The 13,368-nt window shown below is 38.0% G+C and overlaps 1 protein-coding gene across 13 annotated transcripts in view; it reads right to left on the bottom strand.

Moving 5' to 3' along the window:
- GREB1L (GREB1 like retinoic acid receptor coactivator) overlaps window positions 1-13,368 on the bottom strand; it is a 147,524-nt gene that overhangs the window by 85,841 nt on the left and 48,315 nt on the right. For 12 of the 13 annotated variants that reach the window (XM_071554705.1, XM_071554709.1, XM_071554701.1 and 9 more), the window contains exon 2: window positions 2,912-3,015. The gene's annotated coding sequence lies outside the window, so the exon portion shown is untranslated. Of the gene's footprint in view, window positions 1-2,911; window positions 3,016-5,624; window positions 5,741-13,368 lie in introns of all 13 variants that reach the window. The other variant, XM_071554697.1, reaches the window with a different exon arrangement.

A 13,368-nucleotide genomic window follows, 5' to 3' on the forward strand; every position in this document is an offset into this window, starting at 1 on the left:
CTACTGTGGTTTAATGAGTCAGCAACACAGAAAATTCAGAGGTTCTATGCATTCTTCATGGCATACATATAAAACTTTCCTTAATCCTGACACTCAAGAAACTAGTGATCAAAATATTTTTTGTGACTGCTGCCACAGCAGGATATAAGGACTATGCATAAGATTCTTACTGTGGGCTAAAATCCACTGGAAAGACAAACAAAAACCAAACACTAGATAAACAAACACTTTATAGATACAGAATAATTTTCTCCAGTAGATAAGGAAAAAAAATCTTAATAACCCATATAAATTCATTTTACATATTTTGAGTAGTAAAATTCTGGAGTTACAAATAAAATTAAGCATTATAGTTCAAACATGTAGCTATCTAAGCAGTTTTATTACACAGTTTATTCTATATAAATATATATGTAAAATATGATAGTCATTGTCTATAGGGATAAAGCTGAAAATAGACCCAAACAGACATCTCATTGAATTTCTACAGCAAAAGTCAGTCCAATCTTATTGAAAAATATATCACCTAAATCTTTTCTTCATTTGTTATTGCAAAAGTATGAAGCTGAAGCCTAGAAAGTCAAAGTTACAGCCTGACCTTCCATCTCTAGCCTATCTGGCTGCTCCCTTGTGTACTCCTCAAACACATGCTAGCGTTTCCTGATGAGTTTAGAAGGGGTTATCAGGAGAATTTCAAGACATGTGTCAGTTTTGCAGTAACTTGAATGCTATACAAACATTTTCTGTGTTTAATAGGCGATTTATATTTTAGTAGGTTTATCCATTCCCAACTTTATTTGTTTAAACGTGTCTTAACCTTGACATCAATCAAGGCTAAGCCTCTGTATAGAGTACTTGTAAAGAGTTTAAAAATTAAGCTCTACAAGGAGCTGTATTTTGCAAGCAGGTTTCTTTCAAAAAATAAACCAAACCAATTTGTCAACTCCTTCACTCATTTCCCCCACACCTTGAAAATTCTGCAATTTCTTCTTTCTCACTCTTATTACAGAGTTCGTTTAAAGATCACAATGAAACACCAGGTTAGTTGCTATAAAAACACCAACGCCACTGTCTCCCAAGCACCTCTTTCTTCCTAAAACAACAAGTGTTTGTGTAAGACAGTAGGACCAAAGAGTTGGAGGCCCCGGGTTGTGTCTTGCAGCAACACCCCCTTCCAAAGGAAAACAAAAAGCACTGAACCTTTTCTGCCACATGCCCAGTCCTTCCCCCACCAACTCTGTGGTGAAGACAGCCATTATTACATTTCCTTTTGGGTTATTTACAAGGTCTTGGCTCTGACATTGATTTCTTATTTGTTTCTATGACAAATGTTAAGTGTTAATAAGTTGTCCTTTTAAAGAAAGATAATGCTAAACAAATTACAGGGATTAATTATCCCAAATCTGTTCTTTTGTTTGCTTGGTTTTCGTGAGAAAAAATTACAGAAAAAATTATTCATGACCAGAAAAAAACCTCACTTTTTTCCCCCCAAAACAATTAGTAAGTGTCAGCAGATTCAAAGAAGTTACAGTTTAAGCCAGGCAATACCCTGAAAATCTAAAGCAAATTTGTTAGGCAATATAGAATAACCGGGTGGGTGCGGCTCCCTAAGGAGCACCTTTTTAAATTGTAAGTGAAGATTTTACTTTTCACCTTTTCAAATATTTTGCTTATGGTATAAATTTTAGGGTAAAAGGTAAAAGTTCAGAAATCTTTTCAGTTACAGAACCATTAAAATGATAAACATTTGAGATTCCCAAAGTACACTTCTACTCTAACTGTCCTTTCAGACCCACATTGACTGCACTATAATAGCTGCCAACATTTGGTAAGGATTAGCCTTTCATTTAGACAAAAGCAAGCATTCCTTAGCTAAATCAGCACTTTTTGCCATCACACTCATAAAACCTTTTCACAACACAGATTTTCAAGAGAATCCTTTAGGGTTTTAGGATGCTGCTCCTTTTACTAAGTAACAAAATACACCCCAGGGTGTCTCATTGACCGCACTCAGCTGTCCTTTGACCTCTGCAATTGTTTAGCCTAACTTCAGGGCCACGGAATCTGCCTCCCCCCGCAACAAAAAGGCTAATGTTCCTTCCTCCTAGCACCTGGCGAAGCAAAATCCTAGAGGTTCCCCCCTTTTCCAGACTTATGCCATATTCCAGATGTTGCCAAGCAAAATGTTCCTGCAGGCAGGTTTTGGGAACCCCCCAGCACCACTCAGAAGCGGGATTGTGGCCATGACCCCCTTGCTCCTCTCAGGGCTGCCCTTGCCCCGGGGATACAACAGGTCATAAAGCAGGAATAGAACTTCAGCCTTCTGGGTACGCTGGCTATTTAAATACAACAAGAAACTATGTGAGCCCAATATTGTCTACTGAGACAAGTCTCCCCGCTTTCAGAAGTCAGAAAAAAAAGGACCTGTGAGAATCTCAGTTGGAAGCACAAATCTATCCTAATCATTACAAAGATCTGCATTCTTCTTCCCATTTGTTTTAAACCCTTTGAGAGGACAAATAAACAAACAAACATTCACCCTCCAAGTGCATAAAACATATATTTAGCTAGTTGCTTAGGTATTTGCAGAGCCTCCAAGTAAAACAGCAAACGAAAATTGTCACAACTTCAAAAGAACTGTCATTAAATAATGAAATTGACCTCATTGTGGATGCATAAGAAAAAGATTGAAGCACAAATCAGCCCTCTCTGCTAAAGGCTGTTTAATTATATGAACTAGATTTCAAGATGTTTTAAGAACTTGGACGTTTTACATGCTTGAAGCAAAAATAAAATCATTATTTACAGTCCACACCATTCCTAAAACAGAATTCCTGAAATGGAAATGAAAGCACAGATGCTGAACACAAACATACAAGGTATTGCCTGTAAGGAAAGGCAAGCACAGTACCTTTTCAGATTCCTTTTAACCTATTTGAAATGCAGTCATGATTAAAGGATGCAGCTAAGGGTTTGTGAAGCCTTGATGCAAAGTTGTTTAAAAATCCTGAACACCTGAAAAATAAAAAGGGAGAAAAAAAATGAGAAGGAGTCATGCCAGCACATAGTTTATAACAAACCAACAAACCCTGCCTGTGGAAACCTGGTCTAGGGTGAAAACTGAACTGGGGTGGGGAAAGGAGTGCCAACCAGTTCAAAGAGTATTTCTTTCTTTATAGGAATACTTGGTTGAAAGTGCTTGGTTGCTTCTCTGTATTCTAACAGAAGTACAAGCTTGTCACAGAATTTACACACTTTTGGCACTCAAGTCACTACACAAAAGATTAGGAATCTAGCACATTAATATGAGAAAATTAACTGTTGCAGAAACACTGAAAAATATGACAAAGTAGAAGTAATTATTTTACAAGTAGTTTAAAACGAAACCAATTAAATGGATAAGCAGCTATCTACCCTGGAGATTAATGTCCAAAATGAAATCTGAATTATCTGCTTGTTCTCCTATCTGACTTTCCATAAAAGTATTGAAGTGAAAACATGTCTAATAGAAACTGCAGTGCGTAAAAGAAAATACACCTGAAGTACCCCAAGGGATGGCAAAAATGGTATAGCAGGCAGAAGAGTAACTCCTAAATTACTTAGGTCTGTATAGAACAATAGCTAACATGAGAAAAAGCTTTAAATTATCATTGATTGGACTTTGACAAGACTTTCTTAGGCAGGCAAACTGGTTTGGTTTCTCAATAGAGACTGACCATATTTTTCCAGAAGATTCAAAGAAATTTTCTCTGTTGCTCAGAAATGGCATTTTCAGGGTTTAATGGTGGGACTACAGCCACAGGCCTACTGTCAAAACCAGAATGCGGCTGTACACCAGAATTCATGTTCCACGTTTTAAAATTAAAGGCATTTAAACTTCCTCCCCTCTTATTGCAATTTTAAAAATCAGTCTATTTAGGAGAGCAGCTCTAACCTTCACCTGGCTCAGGAAAGGTTTTGGGTAGGATTGTTGTGTTCTGCAGAAAGACACTAAACAACTCTATTGCCAGGGCCCACCGCCTCCCTGCACTGTGAGCCCCCTCCACGATAACAGGGAACCCATCATGGATGGCCAACAAGATTGACACACGCAGCTCCCAACCAAACTGTAGGGCTCTGCAGAGGCTCCAAGGATTGCAGAATGTCAGTAATCCAATTCCAGCAGCTCCTGGCTCTGAAATTGCTATTTTTCAGACACGTGCTGAACATTTCACCTGCTAGTAATGACATTTTTGTATTTTCTTCTAATTACACTCAAAGCTAAGACCTTTGGCCCTAGGCCACAGACCTCTATTCAGGCTGCGCACATTCTCTTAAAGGCCCTGATCCTTTGTTGTCACTCTCGGTCTTTCATCTATTATTTACATCCATTGAGAAGAGAGATACTCTACCATTTGTGAAGCTCTAAAGCTTCTAATCATCTTAATTTCTTCGCCTTTCAACCAGTGCTTCCCCTTATGGACCAATGCCAACAGTGTGACAAAATAATTTTTCAAGCCAAGATCCTCCTGGACCCTTCCCAAACCTTGACACACACTGGGCTGTAAGTGCTTTTTGTCCTTTGCCAGATGCTTTTGCAAAGACAGACCTTTGCTCAGCTTGGGGATGGGGGGTAAGAACCTGCTTGTCAGTGGATTTGAGGGAGTTTTCTTAGGGTTTATGTGTGGGTCTTTTTTACAACACTTTCTTTCTGTTAAAAAGCCTAACTTAATTAGTCCAGCTTAATCAGAGATGCTGTAGTGAATCTTAACTCCTTCAAAAACATTAAGTACCTTCTGGAATACCATCAGCTATGAATTTTAAGTTTACCTTTTTTTCCCAGAAGCTAAACTGCTGATATGCTGCTTTGGTTTTATACTATTACATGCCCACTCAGAATTCCCAGATTGTTACACAGATTATTCAAGGCACACAAAATATCACTAACCCTTTTCCTGATTATTGGCAGCATCAATTATTCCTAACCTTACAATACAGTGTGATGAAAAAAAATCTAAATCTGATATTCAGATGATCTCCTTCGGATCCTCTCTTATTCACAAATGAAGTAGGAAACAAACCAATGGCATTTTTGTTAAGACATACATCATCTCTTCAGAATTTTTCAGCCACCAATCTTCATTTCCAAGACCTGTGGGATCTGCTAGCATGTGATCCATCTTGGCTCCTTCTTCCACTACCGTCTGGCTTACTTTTGATTTCTAACAGTGGTTCCTTGTTGTCTGTCCCCTCTGAAGACCCCCAACCCCCTTGTCGTTTCTTATTTTCACCATTTGTTTCAACTAGCAGTTCACTTGAGACTCATCCATCTTACAATGCCTAAAGTGACAGATGCTCTCAGGAAGGACCATACTGTTGAGTGAACAAAAGATAACATCACCTCTAGGAACTCAGGCAGAAATACAACTTCAACCCTAAGACACGGTTATCCTGGCAGACACAGCACCATAAAACCTTTCTCTCTCAAGTGAAAAAAATCCAAACACAAAAAAACCCCCAACAACTGTGGAGAAAATGAATCTGACACAATTAAAGGCCAAAAAGAGTATCCCTTCTGTCCTAACCTGTAGTTGGTGGTGTTGATTGTGTTTTTATTTTTCTAACACCCAATTTGCAGAATTTACCTGTGATAAAATCAAGACACTCAGAGAAATTTCACAAAAAACTGTTTCAGGATCCTGCATTCTTGAATGGAGGAATAAGGCACTTGGAGCAGTTTCAGCAGAAGGTCACACAAGTCCTTCAACAAAACACAGACATTACCTTGTTAAAATCTACACATCCTACAGACCAGCTGTTGCTCAGCTAAATTCCACAGGAATTCAGAATCACTGAGAAAGTCTGTGCCCTTGACAAATGCATACTGCAACCAGAGTAAGATTACTTTAATGTCACAGCTGCTTGGTAAATCTGCAATCTGCAAGTAACAGCCCCTCAGTGTTTTGACATTAAAGAACACGTCACTTAGAAAAAATTAAATTAGAATGATAGATTTTCCAGCCAACACCCACATACCTATCTACAGAATGATGCCTGTTTCTAAATGAAAATCTGCCCCTTATGCCTAATAAGATTGAACTGAAAACTGCTGAATTGAAATGTGCCCAAAATTCTCTATCCAGTTGTTGGAATGGTACTTGTTAAAGTAAGAAGAGTTCTGGGTGTTGCTAGAAAACTCTTACTTAACAAAGGAAAGGTCATATTAACTTCTCCTGCTGACACACTACCAAAAGTGACACCATGAATGCTGAGAATTCTTTCTCTGCAGTGAGATGCAAAGAATTCCCTGGTCTCTCAGTAAAGCTTTAAACAGCATCTCATGTTCAGTTTTCAAACACTACGGGAAATTAGCATCATTACAGTACATGAAATTGGCAGCATGTGAGTTTAATGGACATAAAAGCAAGAGTTGTACAAAGACCAAGATAGGGATCTGTTGACCAAACATCTGTTCCGTTTAAAGTTAGTGAAGAATCACCACATGGACTTCTTTATGTATTGATTGTATTTAGCCACATTTATTAATTTGTGATGTGTTACAATTTTAGGACCCTAATCTCATGTTGATTCTTTCTATTGCACTCTCATAGCATAGATATCAAACAACCAGACTAAATACAGAAGGTATAAATACACCAATTTTTGATTTGGGCAATTTTCCCTTAGTATGCCATGCAGTACCATTTTGGACATCCAATATATGGAAATTAAAGTAACAACCAGTTTGGTCATTCCTAAAGTGGCTCCCAGCTCTGGATCTCACACCACTTTTAAAGCTTCTTTCTGAACCACCGAGTGATCTGACTCTGAAATCTTTGATAAAATCCCATTCAATTGGGGAAAACACAAATAAGAAACTCTATGGAAAATCATTATTGGTATATGAAAGAGCTGTATGCAAGACTCTGCTTTCCACATCACATTCCAGCCTGCTCAGTCCATATCACGCTGGGATTCCAGTACTCAGCAAATGGCAGGATCCAAGGCTACTGCAACCACCAAGAAGAAAAGCAATGAGAAAACTGAGTTTGGGAGATGTCCAGGCACACTATACCTTGGTATCTGAGTCCAATTTTTGCCACCAACTCTAATGTACTTTGTGTGTCATCGTGCCCAGAACAACTTCCTGAAACTCCTTCCAACTCAAACAAATCAAAGAAGGAAATAGTAAAGTCTGCACTTCACATTCTCACAGGAAAAAGTCTCAAAAATATGTTTTCATCCAAAATACTTGAAGATCTTAACATAAGATATGGATGGAAAACGTAGTAAACTGTATCCTGCCTTATAAAATCTGTACTCTGCACTCAAATAGGCTTCTTATAGTACATCTAGCCCTTACATACTGTATCTCCAAATACTTATCTCCAAATACTTATCACAGTAGAGAGGAGTGTTTACAGTTAATGCCCAATCCATCTTCTGCACGCTGCTGCTTTTAAACAAGACAAAATGTGAGGTAAAAGGTCAAAACTACTAGAAAGAGCCCTGAATAAAAACTCTAACATTACAACCATTTTGGGAGACAAGGTGTAAAACAGGTTATTGGAGTCAAACTCCCTATGGAATAGGGCAGGCCAAGGGTACTGATCCAAACAACAGTGAATAGTAACACAACTATTGGTGTTAATGTGTTTAGTAACTCCAGACTGCTTTGAAAATCTCTCATTTTATGAGAGTAACATTTTTCAATGGAAGCTAAACATTTTTACATGTACATATATAAAGTCAGTTATCAGTTAACACAATTTTAACATAGAATAACTGAAATATTGATATTTAACTTACTAGAAACTTCTGTCATTACCATTAAGTTATTGACACTGAAACATGACCTTGAAATGACAGCTTCATTAATGCAACTTTTACCAGGGAACGTTTCAAAAAGCCCCGATTAAATTAACTACTTTTAAACACAATAGGATCAATATGTATGCGGAGAATGTACACCCCCATGGCAAGTTCTGCTTGCGTGATTGATCAAAAACAAAAAAATCCTGTGGCTTTCCAGATCTCAGCTGGTGCCAGAAATCCACATAGAAAAAAAAATCCATCTAAATGAAACTCTGAAAAGGTTTACCCTTCGCCCGTCTATTTGCACTTCAAAAACTCTTTAAGTCCTTCAGCTAAACCCCAGGGTTGAACCATTTCAAAAATGAGAGGGGGATGGCCATGATTTATCTTCCTTCTGTGCTCTGGACAGAGCTGTAAAATCTGCCTGCTGGTGTGCCTGTGTGCTACAGGCTTCTTTTCAGGAACCTTGGATATTTATTGTTTTTAGAAATAATTCCACCCAATTCCTCACCACCCTTTATCTTCTTCAATCAGACTCAAGTACCATTTACAAAGTAAAATTTTTATTTTTGTTCACTGCCATGCAAGATGATGAAGCTGAACGAGCAAAGTGACCAAACATCTGAAATCTGCATTTTAAAGGAAAATAGAGCAGATCTTATTCCTACCTGTAAGGGCCAGCTTTTGCATTAGTAAATTTGTGCTGAGGGAACACTTGTTTAACAATTTAATTCAAGCCTACCCCTTACATTTACTATTAACAAACACATTTTTAGCAATAAGCCCAAAATAATTTTCTGTTTGTAGAAAATCAATGTTAGGTCACCCAGGATGCATTTTCCAATCCTCTGTACTTCAAGATACATTACCAATAGAAGGAAAATGGAGATTTCATGGGTCACAAACTTCAGGGTCACAAGGACCTTTAGTGCTGCTGTCAACCTAGTAAAACTCAATCGATATACTCTTGCTTTATGTGTCCACTATTAAAAACCCTGCACCTGAATTTCTACATGATTTTTTCTGATGTAAAAACACCAATTCAACAACTTTTTTGATATTCTTTGAACAGAATTTCATGCTCTGATATTCAGTTAACATGTTAGAAACATAAACACACAGCACAAAGCGAGCACTGAAACATGCCTATGTACTTCAGTTTTTCTAAAACTTTTCTTCTACTCCTTAGACCCAACCCTATAAACTATGTATCAGCTACACAACTCTAAATTCTTTAGATTTGGTAAACAGATAGACTTGCTCTCAAAGTAAATAACAGTAATAATAGATTCAATATTACGTATTTTTGCATGGAAATGGCCCATTTATTTCCAGATTCCTATTCAGATTTTGCTTTTATCACACACCTGGTATTTTCCATTCCAAACCAACAGAAATGGATGAAAAATATTTTATAAAAATACAAAAATATGGACATCCTGCCACCCAACCACTGTAGGTTGAGTCTTAATTAGACTGGCTTGAAGCTTTAAAAACATTGACATTGTGCTTGGTTTTGTGCAAGCCAAATACTGGCCCTAACAAAACACTTCCCTCCGCCCCCCCCCCCCCCGCCCTTAATCACTCTATTAATCCCCACTCAAATCCACAAGGATACTTCAATAAGAGGTTGTGGATATAAGAAGGAATGGCATCTTACTCAGCATCTGACATGCTACTCAACTTAACTCCTCAGAGTCTGAAACTCTCCTCTGCTTCAGCAAAAGAGTAGATGTTTTGAGTATGTATCCTCTTTTGTAAAATAAAAATAATAAAATTATAATAAAACTCATAATAAAAACCGGTTCATAATAAAAAACTCCTCCAGTATAACTTGTTTTCCACAAAAATTGTACTAGAATACTTACTTGACTATGTTCTTCACTGGCTCAAATTAGTAAGATTCTGCTGAGGGTGTTTATAAACTTGCGTCTAGTTCTGCTGTGCTGGCAAAAATTTAGGATTCCAACTGCAGCCTCATTAGCAAAACACTTCAACTTCCCTACATATGCCAATATTTGCTATTTTAATACTAAGAATTTTTATAAAGGTGGAGGCTTGTCTCTTTTTACCACACCTACTATTACCAAGAACAAGCTTTGTATACAATTTATTGTAATAAATAAGTTTTAATTATTTGTGTAGCCATCTATTCTTTTCATACTTATTTACAATTCCTGAGAAAACTCCAAATGGACCCTCAGATCAATAGGATTTGGTACTTCTATTTAAAGCAAAATGAATATCACCACATCGCAGCCAGGTAAACTGACTTTAGAAACTGAAGTCCAAGCAGAGAGGAGAAAAATTCCATAAAACCACACACACACAAAAAAAGGAAAAATCTGGAAAAACAAAACACAAACAATAAATACCCTGTGGATTCATTAGCGACGAGGGTGGCAGGCTTTCCTCTAATTCCCTTTAAAAACCCATGGCTACCTGCAGAGCCTGAGAGTGCAAATCACATTAGTGGAGCCACCAGATGACCAAAGAAAGCACTGGAGGCCTGGCGAAACCAGTAAACAAAAGGCAGCATTCCAGCTGAATGCCGCTGCTAGAGTCAGCATTGTAAGATGCTTAGATCTGATAACCCAAAAACCAGATTAGCTTCAGGCAACAAAAGAGTAAAATGAGAAACAAAGGGGTCATTTTGACACATGAAGAAATCATTTTCATTAAACCATCTTGAGTCTACTGTGTAGTTATAAAAACTGCTCCTACTTGAAGAGACATTTGAAGCAATGAAGCTATGACAGTGCAATGTCTTGGAAAAGCTCCTGAAATAACACATCCTAGAACACAGTATAATTTAAAGAGGCAAACTGGCCTTTTTGTTTTTGAATCTCTATGACATTTTAAAGGTCTAGTAATGATTTTTAAATCTGTTGTACAGATTTCAGTTAGATGACTTAGCACATCAAACACTAGGTCTGACAAAAAGAAGATTCATTAGTTTTATCTATATTTAAAAGTCTCCTGCAGAGAATGCACATACCCTAATATTCTCAAGTAATTATACAAAAAGGTTGCCTTCCGTCCCCAGTCCCCATCTCCTTCCATGCACGTCTCACTCTCAACACAGGAAAGGAAAGAATCATACTATATTCCTCAGCAGAAGTATGAAACAGGATTGTTATCCTGAAACAAGTCTAGGCATACTATAATCATGAGGACCAAACTGCAATACTCAAATACAGAAGTCCATAAGAATATGTAGACACTAGAGAGAGAATAGTCAAAACTTTCCAGGCAAAAATTGAAAAATTTGCTACAATCTTGTCACATAAAATTAAGAATTCTATATACTCAAAGGTAAAACAGGTCTTTTGATTTTTTTTTACAGGACAGCAAATTGTCCTGCTGGGAAATATCCATGAGCTAGAAGAAATTTCTGGGGAACACTGTGGCATACGGGGAACATTTGAGCTTGCTAACTGTGCTCTCAGCATCTCCTGTTGCTGGCACACAACACAGAAACCCAAGACACGATGAGGAAACAGACCTTCTTGTAACACAACACTTCTTCCCTGGTTTTTGCACACATACAGCAACTAAGCTTCAGTAAGAATGGGATTTCACATATGAAGCACATACATCCAGAGCTGACTTTTCTCAATGACAAGTGCAAAGCAAATATACCCAGGAAAATAGCTCAGCACAGTCTGAGGGGGACAGCATAAAAGGACAACTTACAGCTGTGTCCAAATACAAACATATGGTATACTCTGACCTGGAAATCCAGCTATCAAGGCTCAATGAAAGGCTTCTCATATAAAGTTTTCATACTCACAACAGAGCCCAAAAGTTCAACGGTATACAGTAGATACTGCGTGCTTGTGGTTTTCACCTGGTTCCAAACCATTCTGCTCTGAAGTACCACTATGGTATCTATACTGCTCCTAGCATTTTTGCTGCATACGTGACCTGGGAGACAAAAGGTGGATGGAGAGAAGACAGACAGAGCAGAAGCCTCTCTTCTATTACTCTTCTTTTAAAGATAGCTTCTTATCCAAAACAGCACTCAGGCATAAACTTGTCTTCATAAATTCACAGAAGGAAAATGCATTGAAAGGAGCAAGGAAGGGAATCAAGAAGGAAGGAGATTTCAAAAAGAAATATGACTTGTGGCCAAAATGTGCATGCAGATGTGCTATGTAAATCTACACGGCGGGGAAGCACAAGATACTGTTGAACACCAGGTTCATTTTCGAATCCCTATACTAAGGAGATTCAGCCTATCACCATTCAGAGAAACTCTTAAATGCTTGTATTCATAGCAATTTGCCAGTCTGAATACCAAAATGGATGCAGCTAGTAATCACATAAAATGATCCACTTCAATGCAGTTGGCCTTTATATTGCAAAGAGAAAACAACATGGTTGGTAATCATGGAGAGTTATATTATGGTTAGTGATTTTTCAGAGTATCTTTCTAATAAAAATGTCAAAGCACTCTAAATAAAGGAGCTGGTCATGTCAGAACACTAAAAAATCTTTAAATACTTAATCCAAGCAGACTCCATATTTCAGTTACAAAGGGCTCTTCCAAGCTCGGCAATTTCCAGTTGTGTTGCCTGCGCTCCCTCATCACTAAGATATTCCACCAAAGCAGAAACTCTGTCAGAACTTCCTGCTTAACTACTGCTTGTGCAGAGACAGTGCGGCCAGACCTTCCCCAAAATACTTTTCTCTCTTTAAGGAATTCTAGTTATTTTTACATAGGGGCAAGCAACTGACTCATAAGTCTCCTCTTAGCTGGGATTGCCATGGACCCAGTCCTGTGCCCTTGACTGAACACCTGGGAGGTGGAGTAAACAACAGATCCGTGCATCTTCACTACTCATGCTGATCTATAATGTCTTTGAGTACAGTTTGAGTATATATCTTCTCTCACGTCAGACCTGCCTTTGTCAAGAAGCTCTCAATATTAAGACTTTTACAATGCCCACAATGTCCCCTTAAAGTGATGTACTTGAGCAAAATTTTGGACAACTAACATCAGACATTAGAATACTGTTATCCCAGTAGAGTAGAAATAATTCATACAAAAATATGCCTAATCCAGACACCACTTGTAATGCTAAAAGTCCAGAAATATTTATGAAAGTGGACATTGAAGCATTTTACCTTAAGGCTGGTGAAGAAGCCAAGCTGCTCTTTGAAGGACTAAAAAGAAATCTAGATTAGAGAAAGAGGCAAAGGAAAGACACAGGACTAGGAAAGAACAGTGCTCAATATTCACAAGGATAAGACAGTTGCTAGTAATTTTACTCAGTTCTTCCCCATCTCCAGTGCTCCGGCATGAAGAAAGACAAAAAACCCAGAAACTGCCAAGGAAGGAAATGGCCTTTCAAAAGTAAGAATTGCATTAGAAAGGTAAATAGAGAACACCTTGTCCTCTCTCTCACACATACACTGAAGGAAAGAGATCTCATTGAGACTCAGGAATAAGGAAAAGATCATTCTACTCTTGAAGTGCAGAAGGGGGCAATCGATAGAAACACTGATAAGGAGCTCTCTCTGCTTGTGATTACAAACCTGAGAGAGTCTGGTAAAGTTGGACTGAGGAGG

Source organism: Pithys albifrons, chromosome 4 (assembly GCF_047495875.1).
Source record: "Pithys albifrons albifrons isolate INPA30051 chromosome 4, PitAlb_v1, whole genome shotgun sequence".
NCBI lineage: Eukaryota > Metazoa > Chordata > Aves > Passeriformes > Thamnophilidae > Pithys > Pithys albifrons.